The sequence below is a fragment of the Magnolia sinica genome, chromosome 19, assembly GCF_029962835.1.
Source record: "Magnolia sinica isolate HGM2019 chromosome 19, MsV1, whole genome shotgun sequence".
Lineage (NCBI taxonomy): Eukaryota > Viridiplantae > Streptophyta > Magnoliopsida > Magnoliales > Magnoliaceae > Magnolia > Magnolia sinica.
In genome coordinates, this window is record NC_080591.1 from 33,624,217 (window position 1) to 33,635,170 (window position 10,954).

The following is a 10,954-nucleotide window of genomic DNA, read 5'->3' on the forward strand; positions in this document are numbered from 1 at the left end:
TGTTGAAAAGAGAATCCATGCATGTGACTACATTTTCCAGCAAGGCAACCAATGTAGAAAATGGTTTTCATTTCATAGCTTTTATTGTTATTATTTTTTGAAATCAGTCCAAGTGAGAAGAGGAAAAGTGATGTGCTAATGGATATTGATGGTTAGAATCTTATTTCAAAAACCTGAAAACTGGACTTGACTCGTTCTCCATTTGGGTTGGGCCAACCTGAAGACTTGAATGAGTTTTAAATTGACTCAACTCGATATTATAATATATAATTTAAGAATATAGGCAGTGTGAATAAATATTTAAACTTAGTTACATATAAAAATTTACCCGCAAAAAAGCACAATTTCTGCTTTTGGAACATTTGTAATAGTGTTGCGCTTTCAACTGCATTACATCTTTTTATTACAGAAAAAGTATCGACGAGCCAACTCAAGGAGTCTTGTTGAGTGCTGACTCAGTTGGAGTCACGCTGAGTCGGATTGAGTTGGCTGAATTGTTGAGCTGACTCAACAAGTCTTTTCGAGTTCAGACTGAGTCAATCTCCCAAATGAGTTTCTCAGAGACTTGGCTCATAATCTCATTGGGTTGAGTTGGCACGGTTGAGTTTTGGGTCGAGTTAGTGAGTAGTTGTTCATACATTAGGGAGTTATTTGATACTTTGTACTCTGGAAGTGTGACGATGATATCGTAACTGAAATCATTCACACCATAGACAATTTCATCCATCATTATCATCATGTAAGCCTATACCAATTAATCAGGGTTGGCTACATGAATCATGCTCATCATCAAGCCCTTTTTTTTTTTTTTTTTGCACTATCTCCATCCACATCCTTTTGAACTTTCCCCTTGTTCTTTCAGAGCTTCAATTTGTACTAGGTCACTCCTAATTGGCGATTGTACCGCACGCGTCCTCTTCTTATTATCTTTTGGTGCTACTCCAAAGTTCTCTCAAATGCCTTCAATTTTAAGTCTATATTTATTCGTCTTGCCACTCATTCATGTCAACATCCTTATTTCAGCTGCACTCAGCTGTAAACATCTTGTTCCTTAACTATCCAATATTTCTATCCATAAAAGCATTACTGGTCTGATAGCCATCGTATAAAGTTTTACTTTCAATTCGAGTGGTACACTGATTCCATTTTTCCACCCAGTTTGAAATCTATGATAACATCTTTCTTAATCATAACAAACTGAAAATATCATTAATTGGATGATCGTAATCTCTTATTTGTGAAACTGTAATTATTAAGCATGAGCTGTTAATTACATTTCATGAGGACCATTCACTTGATTTTAACTAATTGGTTGATGATTCATTTCCGTATAATTATTATTTTATAAACCATCTAAAGTGGGGATCACTGTGGATATTTTAGATTGCACATGACATGTTTACAATTTCTGAGTGCCCGTGTATTGTTCACCACACTCTACTAGAGTATCAAAGGTGTTTCTCTTATCCATCTTGATGAATGCAGTTGAATTTTGATTTTCCACTATCCTTTGGGACATCGATTCAGCTTGCCAATTGAATGGTTATGATCATCGGCCTGTAGACGTGCATATGCACAAGAAAACTGAATTAAACGACTAAATTGTGAAACCAGTCACTAATAATCCAAAAATCATATTATTTGAAAAATTCTTCTCATAGGCAGACACTTGTTTCTGGAAATATAATCCTTGGATATATATATATATATATATATATATATATATATATATATATATATATATATATATGTCCACCAGTCTAATAAATATCCATCAGTTTAATAGTTAGATCATTAAATAAGCCTAATTTTTTGTTGAACATGCATCTAAACTAATAGCTATAAACAATTTCCTCTTACAATTAATTTTCTCAATGTCAGTCAAGGGAGAGTAAATTGGTCATAAAAATATAGGTTCTTGGCAAAGAATGGTTGAGATTCTTTTACAATAATATAATGGCTCGATCCAACCTACTTTATACACTTCTTTTAATGCAAGTAATATGCATGCATTAATGTCACTTCTTTTTTTCTTCGCTATTGTGATGCTTTAGTGGGATCCACCATGTTATGCATGTAAAATCCACTTCATCCATCAACTGAGAATAATTATTTGAGCCATCCAAACAATAAGCTTGATTAAAAACTCACATTGGTCACACAAATGGAAGCAATGTAAAAATGCTTATAGAATTGCTGAGTTCGCATGGTGTGGCTCATCTGAGGTTTTTTGTTTTTCTGTCTTGGTGAGTTAGACCTATCAAGGTGGATTGTGGCCCATTAATAAACCTATGATTAACATCCCATTCCAACTCTTGCATATGGTGTGCGCCATCTTGGCTGTGGACCTAATTTATTTATTTTTACCTTTGGACTTAACATCGGATATATAATTTGACAGATGGAGTGAATTTTTACATTTAAAACATTGTGGGCACCACAGATTGGACGTGGATTAGCCAGTAACGGCTTCAATTGCTATCTCGCTACTGAAGTGATGTCACCAAGTTGTGTCACCAAGTTGTGGCCCCACCGTGATGTATACGTTGTAGCATACTGTCCATCCATTTTGAGAGATCATTTTAGGGCATGAATAAAAGAATCAGGCAGATCCAAAGCTCAAGTGGACCCCACCAGAGGAAATTTTGGGAATTGAACACCTACATTTAAAAACTTCTTTGACATCATAAGTTTTCAATCAAGCTTATATTTGTGTTTCCCCTTTGTCTGTGTCTGTGTTAACTTATGAACAGGTTGGATCTCGAATAATCATCATGGTGGGCCTAAGAAAGTTTCAATGGTGGGTGTCACTATCCGCACTATTTTTGTGGGGTCCACTTGAGCTTTGAATCTGCTTCGGTCTTTGGCTTATGCCCTGAATGCTCTCTGCAAATGAATGGACGGTGTGGATACAATACATACATCATTGTGGCCCACGTAATTTGGTGACGTCATTTCCTGGCCACTGAAGTCGTCAGTAGCCAATCAGCGTTCATGAGAAGGGGAAGCGGTTTGGCTGGTGTACCACACACCAGCTATATAGCTGGTGTAGGTAGTGTGTCTTGCAAAGACGAGCACTTACGCTCCTCAAGCTCAGTTGTAGGAACGGTTCAAAGGAGATCAACATGACGTGGCCCCACATGGATGTATTTATTATATCCGTGTTCATTTAGTTTTAGAGATCATTTTAGAGCATTATCCAAAAAATGAATCATATCCAAAGATCATCTGGACCACACCACAAATAGCAGTGGAGATCATGATTTTCACCGTTAAACAATTTGTAGGGCCCACCATAACATTTATTTTCCATCCAATCTGTTCATAAGGTCACAAAGACCTGAATGAAGAGGGAAAACAAATTTCATATTGATCCAAAACTTATGTGACCCCAAAAAGGGTTTCAATGGTAGACGTTCAATCCCCTGCTTTTTACAGTGTGGTCCACTTGATTGTTAGATCTGTCTTATTTTTCATCTCAAGCCTTAAGACGAGGTCGCCAAATGAATGGACGGTTTAGATATAACACATACCTCATGATTAGACCCACAAAACTTGCTGACGTCAATACACCAGCTACATAGCTGGTGTGTAGTACACCAGCCAATCCACTTCCATTATTGTTGTTTCTGATTGAAATTCCTCTGATAATCCCAGCCACTAAAGCAGTGTTGGTAATTCTTGATAAAGCCTCGATCTCCAGAGAGAACATCACAGATGATAACGGTTAGGTGCCTGTTTACTTGCATTGAAAAACAGGGGGATGTAACACAGCTGTTATCCATTTTTTCCATCTCAAGCCAGAGCCCATACAATCTAGCATTTAGAACAAGAATTCCCTATTGACGAAGTCATAGGCCTTTTTGACTAACAAAGAGGTTACCTATTTCCTCTTTATCATCAACGAAACCGTTCCCTTGTTTGATGACGGAGATTGTATTGGACCTTCGATGAGATTTTGCCACCCCCTGGAAGTATGCAGTATCATAGTCACCTTCCTCGATCCATCTCTCCCAAGACTTTTATTTCCAGAGGACCTGTCCCGGCCTAAGATTTACATCAAAATTTCTTCAAACTCAGCGTTCCTAGCCACCTTCTCAGGTAAGACAACCTGATTCCTCTTCCTCCTGACTGAGAGCAGCCTGCTCGTTCAAAAGCATCAGTTTTGACACACCCAGATCACCGAACTGATCTCTGTTCCATGTCTTGTACTTTACTTTCAACAGCCTGAACTTTTTTCATTGAAACAAAAACCCACTCAAGACATTCAATGAACCCCACCATTCTTTCACTAAGGAAAAGAATTCTGAATGGTCAAGTCACATCTTCTTCAGGCCCCACAATGACAACTTGGAGGAGAGAGACATATGGTTATGATCAGAACATCTTCTCAAGAAGGCAGTAAGATTGGTTTCTGGTAATAACTCTTCCCAGGAGTCAGATCAGGAATCTGTTTGGCCTTCACATCACAGGGTCTTCTTGATCGTTTGTCCTAGTATTCTTTTCTCCCTGCATAGGTAGATTGGTGAGGCCCCAGTTCTCAATAAATTAATCAGACTCATATTAGATGCTGGCCGCATCCACCCCTTTTTCATATACACACTGTATAATCTTGAAACCGCAACCTATTCACATTATTCCAACCATTTGGCGTTTTGCTAAGACGCTCCCAGAATTCCGTTCTCAGCCCAGCGTTGTTGTGGCTGTAGACTGCTGACAACCCCCACTGCATACCACTCATATAGATGAACTGAACCGAGAGAGACCATCACCCCAAGATTGATACAGACTCGTGTACTGTCTTCAAATCCTAGACCACTAAAAGTTCTTCCAGAGCTACTTGCTGCGTTGATATATTCCCACCCAAATCCATCTCGACTCCAGGTTTATTGACGTCCATCTGAGAGATCAAATCTTTGTTTGTTTCCTGTAATGTCAGCATTCTTGGAGCCAACATATTGCTTAATTGCAAGACATTTATCCACACCACCCCTGCCTCTAATGTTCCGTTGCAGCACTATCATTGAAAATTAATGCAAGGTGATTGCCTCTTTCTGTAGATTTAGATGCCACCTTCAGTATACTAACTGAAGCTTATTTCCTTTGGTTCACTATGGTCTGCTTTAAAATTTTTCTAAACCGATCTTTTGTTCCTTTTATATCTACTTCGATGGTTTTCACCACCCTCTCCAATTTTTCTTTGTTCACCCAAAGGCAAATCTTCTATTGTTTACCACAAAGATGAGAGCAGCTGCAGCTTCCTCATCTTCCGCCCAATTGTTCTGCTCGGTGATCATACAGCACTGCTTCTCCCTGATGCACGATCAAAGCCTCCTTGGAGCTAACATAGCCTTCTACTAAAGCCTTTGAAGAGCTCATCCATCCTCTAGCCGAGGAGGCCTTGGAGATCAGTCATCTACTGACCCTCAGGTCTGTCTTTTCATTGATCACTGATGCCAGTGTTGAGTCTTTACTCCGAGAAGACTCAGCAATCGTTCCTCCTGCCACTTGCTGGTCACTCCATCTTCCATTCCAGGAATGGTCCATTGCCAGGGCAGCCGAGCCCAGGTGTAAGGTGAGCCCAAACTCAGGTGATGGAACCCTGATAACAAATATCTGAGATGGAATGCACTTGCACATGTTGATGTTACTTGTGCATGGATATAGAGAGATTGGAGAGGGGGAGAAAATATTGCCTTGAGCCACTTGCTGGTCTCAATCTAAGCTCTTCATCCATCACATGCCCTTGTTTGTACTGCTATCCGCCGAATTTGCTGCACTATCGGCGTGGTAACATGCCATTAGTTTTGGCACAATCATACCTTCTGCCCCACCAACCATCTTCACTGTAGAAGTGTCAGAGACGATAGAACATGGATGTGCCCCAAACTTTTCTATCGTACCGTCCTTCCCCATGTCTGAGCTCAAGAACTGCTTCTGCCTTCCTCTGTCCAAACTTCTAGCTATGCCTACTGAGACAATCCAGCCACCACTTGCCTACCATCCAGAACTTCAATCACCTTTAATTCTGCACCGTGATACCAAAATCGAACAAAGGCATCCTTTGCTTCTCCCCATAACTCTTCATCTTCATGATTTAAAAAAATTAAAAAAACATTGGCTCTCTCTGTATTTTTCAGAAGACATCATGCAGATCTTTCACCTCGAATGAGAAGGGGTTATGTCCAATGACAAGACTGCATATTCCTTTTGTATTCCGCTGATTTGCAAAATGTAATCCACCCTTCTTTGTCATCCTTTTCCTCTGCAGCCCCATTTTACTCATCATTAGAACCTTTCAAGGTTAATGACTTGTTGATATCACTGGTCTGGATTGAAAGAGAGTTTGTAATTGTTTGAAGGTTTTAGGTAGTGCAACCTGGTTATTGTGTCAATAAGATCTCAACTCTTGAATTGCAAAGAAATGAACATGTGTACACTCATAATAAATTTTTAACTAGAGACAGTGAAATAACTTTATTGATATTCAAACTTCATCTTTTACAATACTAAAGAAAACTCACAACTTAGAAACTTGTGGAATGCCTACCTCCTACATCAACCCCCATATCTTTCACAAATGGTAAATATGATCTCTGACATTTAGGCCTTAAATCTTGCCACAAAAAGCCCAAAATCAGTACATGTTGAGTCTAACGGTGGACCATGGTCCTATATCATTCCTCTGGGTTGGAAAGAACTCGACTCTGCTGAGTTTGACGCTTTATACAAGTAGTAGAGGCTCATATCCAATCTTTTCCATTCGTTGCCTGTAATTCATTTGCTTTCAGAATATTGCTTGTTTTTATATGCAACACTTGTTCAACTTCTTCCTTTTTTCTTTGGGAGCTATTTATTCATGATTTCATCTTGCACGTCAGACACCTCGTCATGGTACTCGAACAAATCTGTCATTTCGAAAGTAGTCAAGATATCTAAGTCATTTGGCAACTTGATCCCATTGGCATTGTCACTCAACTTCCGCTTAACTTGGCATTGACTAATCTTGTTAGACTTGAGATGGTAACAGTTCCCTTGTAAACCTTTCTTTGTGGAGATAAATCATATCCAGGTTATCTTTATATATCTTATTGCGGTGATGCTCATTTCCAGCTTCTCGGTACTTGGCTCTACTCTCTTTGATATTCTTCTTTTGCTCCCCCACAATGCCTCTTTATGCCGAACTATTCAATTGGTAGGAATTTTGCTTGTTTGACTGGACTTATTTCGTAATTCTCAAGATTCGGCGTGTTCAAAGATGGTGCTAATTCTTTACGGTGCTGAATGTTCATCATAAGAGGAAGTCCAGCTGGGAGTTCTTCCCACACACTGAGGCTTGATATTCATGAAAGAACTGCATGAGAGGTGGAACATTAGACTAATTTACTTCTTCATTAGCAACTGAAACATCCCTCCGGGTTAGGGTTTGGTTTCGTTTTTGGTTGTTGGCCTATCATTCCTCGACCTATGGGAGGCTCTGTAGTCGTCTTATGCAGGAAGTTAGCATGTTGTCCCATTGTTGAGGACAGTCCTTGTAGGGCACCAAATCATCTCCAAGTTCCTAATTAATTATCTCATCGACTTTTAATGTAAATGTATATGCATTGGACATCGTAAATACATCTTTGAAAGTTAATTCATTTCTCATGTCTAAGACCATTAAGATATCTTGAAAATTTTTAATTTTCATACTCATGAACCCCCACAATGTTGATGTATGAAACTTCTCGATGTATTCATTTACTGATTTGTTCCCTTGACCTAGATTGCGATATCTTTGATAGAGGTCACGAGCATAAGTTGTGGGTAAGAATTCTTTTGCATCTTTTTCTAAGAATTTACTTTCTTCTTATCTTGATGGATTCATTCGGCTTGAAGATTGTTCCATTATGCCAACATGTGATCGGAAAACATCATAGTTACAAACTTCTCAATCGTCTGCAATTTCCTTACACTTGAACACCTTTTCTACCTTTCTGAGCCAATAAATGAAGTCGTCAATATGCAAACAACCATGAAATTCTGGAATTTCTACCTTGATTTTGGGCTCTTTATCACATTCAAACAATGAAAGGATTTGATCATGTACTTCTTTACAAGTCAGGCCACCCGCTAATGGTTGGGGCCTGGTTGGAGCGTAGTATTTGGTGGTATTGTAATCCATTGGAGCAATCATTACATTAACACAATGTTTATTTATAGTAGTATTTTGGTGGGTTATCAGGTGGTCAAATGTAGATATGTATACACTGTAACCATGGCTATCCAAATGCTCGATTTCTTGGTCAAAATACCTCAAGACCAAGAGAGATAATGTAATATGTAATCATTGCTATAATGCAGTGCAATTCACTACAATACCACCTATGGTATTCCAAACACGCCCTTAGGACCTTGGAGGGGATATTTCCTTGTGTCTGCATGCTCTAACTTCGGTCTCTGGATTCAGTCCACGCCAAAACTCTCTCACTTAATTAGTGAGATTGTGTACCATATGCGTGAGTTAATGTACTTGCTTAATGAGTACACAAATCAAGTGGGATACTTGTGCAAACTTTTCCTGTATCCACCCCTTTGAAGCTATTAGGAGATTATGTAGAGTCAAAATATCCAAGATGATCCATCCTGATACCGAAATGGTGCAACCTGGTTATGGAGTCAATGAGATCTCGACGCCTGAATCACAAAGAAATGAACAAGAAATATCCGAGTGAAGAGGGATCAATAATTTAGTTGGTATTCAAACTTCTCTTACAATTCTTAAGAAAACTCACAACTCAAAAAAAAAAAATAAAATAAAAAAAAATAAAAAAATAAAAAAATATTGGTTTAAAAGAATTTCTTAAGTGGAATGCCTACCTCTTACCCCCTCTCCTTCTCCCTTTATAAGACCCTAAAGACAATCTTTAATGAAATTCTGCCCACCTATTAGATTGATCTCAAATCAATCTTAATTGATTTCAAATTAATCCATAATTTATTTAAGATAATAAAAATCACACTAACAAAGATTTGGTTTAAAATTGCAAAAAACAAATGTACTAATTACCCCCCAAATCGTCAATCATATCTCTTCTAGATAAGCCCCTATATCTTCCACAAATGAGAAATGTGATCTTTGAAATTTAGGTGGTAAACCTTGTTTATTTTATTTTTTTGAAGGTGAAATTTAGGTCATAAATCTTGCTACAACTAGTCCAAAATCAGCACATGTTGGGCCTCATGAAGGGCCATGTGCCTACGTCATTAGGTTTGGTACAAGCATCTTTGTTTGGGCTATTATGAGGACGTCGATGTGATTTCGTTCCTTCTCTTTTGTGAATAAGAATCTTTTCGGCATTCGACCTGTCTTATGTTCTTATTCTGTCTTGGATTTTTGCAAACCTGTCTTGTGTACTTATTCTGTCTCAGATTTTTGCATGTTTTGCCAGTCTATCATTTGGACCTTAGGACTAATTGGTTATTAGTTCATGAATACATTTCTTTTGAGCAGCCATTTTGCGCAGCCCGTCAAAGGAACATGATCATGGCATAGTTAGGGATGATTTTTTTTTTTTTTTCAATTTTTTTTTTTAAATTTTAAATTATTATTATTTATGAATAGCTATTGGAGTTCTTCATGGGGATGTGCATGTAGGGAATTTTTCCACATCTTTTGTTTCATTTTCTGGTGTTACCATCGGTATCTATTCAATGCTGGAAAATTCACTGACCCAAGTCACTTGATGGTTCATATGGAACATTGCTTGATTTTAAGTCGTCATCATCATCTAAGCCTTTGTCTTAGCTAGTTGTGTTAGGCTATGTCACGAGCTGAAAAATGTTCGAGTAATGCTCGTCATGAGCTGAAAATGTAAAGCTGGTAGTGGTTTTGCTATCCAGCATTGATTTCTTTGTGACGTTCATGAGGAAGTAGGGACTTATTTCATATGAGAAGTATGCTCATGGAAAGTAGACATTTATTATTGTATTTTACTAGGCGAAGGCTGTGTTTGGATGCACAAGTAAATCTAATTGCAAACGTTCAAACCCTCCTGCATTCAGAATGAGGTAGCAAATTTCAAAATCCAACTACGATATTCTCAAATCCAGCTTGAAAGCGACAGAAACACAACTCGGGTGCTGGCATCCTCAAAATGAGTGATAAAGAAATTTCAATTTAGTTATTTCCACGTAAAAGTACATGAAGAGTGTCCAAAAGCAACCAAAGAATCAAAGTTGATAGCATGGGCAATACTTTTGATGATAGTTCATCATCTGTTTTAAAATGGTGTTGACTCATCATCCTCACGGGTGGTACTCGTATGCAGTTATCCAGACCATCCAACTTGTGGTGTGCGTTGTGGACGGTGTATCTCTAATTTCAGAGCTCGAGTAGTCATAACCTTAAAAATGAAATAGCTAGTGATCCAAAATTTAAGGGCGAATTCAGATGACTACCATCTCGTTAGTGTAGTTTTTGGCCATTGATGATCGGACCAGCAATTTGGGCGGTCTGGATTGTGTATGCTGACATTTTTTTAAAAAAATACGGTGGTCAATCATGGAAGGAGTTTGCCCTCAATCGTTGACGCAAGGGACTCTCTCCCTCTGTTTACGGTTTATCCAATAAAAGATGCTTTTGGAAGCAGATTGGCTGGTGATCCCACTGTTGTTGGGTACTGTGGGGCCCACTGTGATGTATGTGTTTTATCCACACCGTCCATCCTTTGTGCCAGCCCATTTTAAGGTATGAGCCTAAAAATGAATCAGATCAAGCTCAAGTGGACCACACCCACTAGGAAACAGTGGTGATTGAACGGCCCACGTTAAGAACTTCTTGGGGCCGCAGATGTTTTGGATCAAGCTGATATTTGTGTTTTGTTTGATGGGCCCTATTAAGGTTTCAACGAGGGTGTCATTATAGCCACTGTTTGTGTTGTGGTCTAATTGAGTTTCAGATCTGCTTCATGTT

At 38.6% G+C, this 10,954-nt stretch overlaps 1 long non-coding RNA gene across 1 annotated transcript; it reads left to right on the plus strand.

Annotated features, from left to right (window-relative positions):
* The first annotated feature begins 5,472 nt into the window (after positions 1-5,472).
* On the plus strand, positions 5,473-7,687 carry LOC131235702 (uncharacterized). Its single transcript, XR_009166250.1, has 2 exons — positions 5,473-7,023; positions 7,114-7,687. It is a non-coding gene; the product is annotated as an uncharacterized LOC131235702 (long non-coding RNA).
* The last annotated feature ends 3,267 nt before the right edge of the window (positions 7,688-10,954 follow it).